We start from the raw sequence: 3,308 nt of genomic DNA, 5'->3' as shown, positions 1-3,308 counted from the left end.
GCGCCCAGAAGCTGCCCATTTTGGGCGTTCAGCGCCAGAACCATGCTCTGTTCTGGCGTTGAACGCCAGACAGATGCTCCTCCAGGGTGTGATTTTTCTTCTGTTGTTTTTGACTCCGTTTTCAATTTTTATATTTATTTTGTGACTCCACATGATCATGAACCTAAGAAAACATGAAAAACAATAAGAATTAGATAAACATTGGGTTGCCTCCCAACAAGCGCTTCTTTAATGTCAATAGCTTGACAGTGAGCTCTCATGGAGCCTCACAGATGTGCAGAGCTTTGTTGAGACTCTCCAACACCAAACTTAGAGTTTGGATATGGGAGTTCAACACCAAACTTAGAGTTTGGTTGTGGCCTCCCAACACCAAACTTAGAGTTTGACTGTGGGGGCTCTGGTTGACTCTGCTTGGAGAGAAGCTTTTCCTGCTTCCTCTCCATGGTTGCAGAGGGAGATCCTTGAGTTTTGAATGCAAGGGATTTCTCATTCCATTTAAGGAATATTTCACCTCTGTCAACATCAATCACAGCTCTTGCTGTGGCCAGGAAAGGTCTTCCTAGGATGATAGATTCATCCTCTTCCTTTCCAGTATCCAGGACTATGAAATCAGTAGGTATGTAAAGGCCCTCAACCTTTACTAATACATCTTCTACTTGTCCATAAGCCTGTCTTCTTGAGCTGTCTGCCATCTCTAGTGAGATTTTAGCAGCTTGCACCCCATAGATTCCCAGTTTCTCTATTACAGAGAGGGGCATGAGGTTTATTCCTGAACCAAGGTCACACAGAGCCTTAAAGATCATGGTGCCTATGGTACAAGGGATTATGAACTTTCCAGGATCCTGTCTCTTCTGAGGCAATGTCAGTTGATCCAGATCACTTAGTTCATTGATGAACAAGGGAGGTTCAACTTCCCAAGTATCAATGCCAAACAATTTGGCATTCAGCTTCATGATTGCACCAAGAAACTTGGCAGTTTGCTCTTCAGTAACATCCTCATTCTCTTCAGAAGAGGAATACTCATCAGAGCTCATGAAGGGCATAAGGAGGCTTAATGGAATCTCTATGGTCTCTAGATGAGCCTCAGAGTCCTTTGGTTCCTCAGAGGGAAGCTCCTTATTGATCACTGGACGTCCCAGGAGGTCTTCCTCCTTGGGATTCACGTCCTCTCCTCTCCTCACAGGTTCGGCCATGGCGCTTATGTCAATGGCCTTGCACTCTCCTTTTGGATTCTCTTCTGTATTGCTTGGGAGAGTACTAGGAGGGATTTCAGTGATCCTTTTACTCAGCTGGCCCACTTGTGCTTCCAGATTTCTAATGGAAGATCTTGTTTCATTCATGAAACTTACAGTGGCCTTAGATAGATCAGAGACTAAGTTTGTTAAATTAGAAGTATTCTGTTCAGAGTTCTCTGTCTGTTGCTGAGTGGATGATGGAAAAAGTTTATTATTACTAAACCTGTTTCTTCCACCATTATTAAAGCCTTGTTGGGGCTTTTGATCCTTCCATGAGAAATTTGGATGATTTCTCCATGTTGAGTTATAGGTGTTTCCATAAGGTTCACCTAAGTAATTTACCTCTGCTATTGCAGGGTTCTCAGGATCATAAGCTTCTTCTTCAGAGGATGCCTCTTGAGTACTGTTGGATGCAGCTTGCATTCCATGCAGACTCTGAGAGATCATATTGACTTGCTGAGTCAATATTTTATTCTGAGCCAATATGGCATTCAGAGTATCAACCTCAAGAACTCCCTTCTTCATAGGCGTCCCATTACTCACAGGATTCCTTTCAGAAGTGTACATGAACTGGTTATTAGCAACCATGTCAATGAGTTCTTGAGCTTCTGCAGGCGTTTTCTTTAGGTGAATGGATCCGCCTGCAGAAGTGTCCAGTGACATCTTTGATAGTTCAGATAAACCATCATAGAATATATCCAGGATGGTCCATTCTGAAAGCATGTCAGAAGGACACTTTTTGGTCAATTGTTTGTATCTTTCCCAAGCTTCATAGAGGGATTCACCTTCTTTCTGTCTGAAGGTTTGAACATCAGCTCTAAGCTTGCTCAGCTTTTGAGGAGGAAAGTACTTGGCTAAGAAAGTCGTGACCAGCTTATCCCAAGAGTTCAGGCTGTCTTTAGGTTGAGAATCCAACCACAATCTAGCTCTGTCTCTTACAGCAAAAGGGAAAAGCATGAGCCTGTAGACTTCAGGATCTACTCCATTAGTCTTAACAGTATCACATATCTGCAAGAATTCAGTTAAGAACTGAAAAGGATCTTCAGATGGAAGTCCATGAAACTTGCAGTTCTGCTGCATCAGAGAAACTAACTGAGGTTTCAGCTCAAAGTTGTTTGCTCCAATGGCAGGAATGGAGATGCTTCTTCCATGTAAATTGGAATTAGGTGCAGTAAAGTCACCAAGCATTCTCCTTGCATTATTGTTGGGTTCGGCTGCCATCTCCTTTACTTGTTCGAAATTTTCAATCAAGTTGTCTCTGGATTGTTGTAATTTAGCTTCTCTTAGTTTTCTCTTCAGAGTCCTTTCAGGTTCTGGATCAGCTTCAACAAGAATGCCTTTTTCTCTGTCCCTGCTCATAAGAAAGAGGAGAGAAAAAGAAAAGAAGAGGAATCCTCTATGTCACAGTAAAGAGGATCCTTATTGTTAGTAGAAGAAAAGAAGAAGAAATTCGAACACAGATAGAAGAGGGGGTTCGAATTTGGTGATGATGTGAGGAAGAGATGTTAGTTAATGAATGAATAAATAGAATAGGATGAGAGAGAAGGAGGGAATTTTCGAAAATTAATTTTGAAAAGGAGTTAGTGATTTTTGAAAATGGTTTTTGAAAAATGTTAGTAATTTTCGAAAATTTTTGAAATCAAAAATAAAAAATAAAAATAATTAGTTAATTAAAAAGAAATTTTTGAAAAAGAGGGAAGATATTTTCGAAAATGAGAGAGAGAGAGTTAGTTAGGTGGTTTTGAAAAAGTTAAGAAACAAACAAAAAGTTAGTTAGTTAGTTGAAACAAATTTTGAAAAGATAAGAAGTTAGGAAGTTAGAAAAGATATTTTGAAAAGATATTTTTGAAAAAGATAAGATAAGAAGATATTTTTGAAAAGATATGATTGAAATTAGTTTTGAAAAAGATTTGATTTTTAAAATCTCAATTAATGACTTGATTCATAAGAAATCACAAGATATGATTCTAGAACTTAAAGTTTGAATCTTTCTTAACAAGCAAGTAACAAACTTCAAATTTTTGAATCAAAACATTAATTGTTTATGTTATTTTCGAAAATTTGGTATAAAAA

General features: G+C 38.9%; 1 non-coding gene across 1 annotated transcript; it reads left to right on the top strand.

Moving 5' to 3' along the window:
• Positions 1 to 1,952: 1,952 nt before the first annotated feature.
• On the top strand, positions 1,953 to 2,060 carry LOC112787215 (small nucleolar RNA R71). Its single transcript, XR_003194639.1, has one exon. It is a non-coding gene; the product is annotated as a small nucleolar RNA R71 (small nucleolar RNA).
• The last annotated feature ends 1,248 nt before the right edge of the window (positions 2,061 to 3,308 follow it).

The sequence above is a fragment of the Arachis hypogaea genome, chromosome 20 (genome assembly GCF_003086295.3).
Source record: "Arachis hypogaea cultivar Tifrunner chromosome 20, arahy.Tifrunner.gnm2.J5K5, whole genome shotgun sequence".
Lineage (NCBI taxonomy): Eukaryota > Viridiplantae > Streptophyta > Magnoliopsida > Fabales > Fabaceae > Arachis > Arachis hypogaea.
This window is presented reverse-complemented; position numbering and strand designations above follow the sequence as displayed.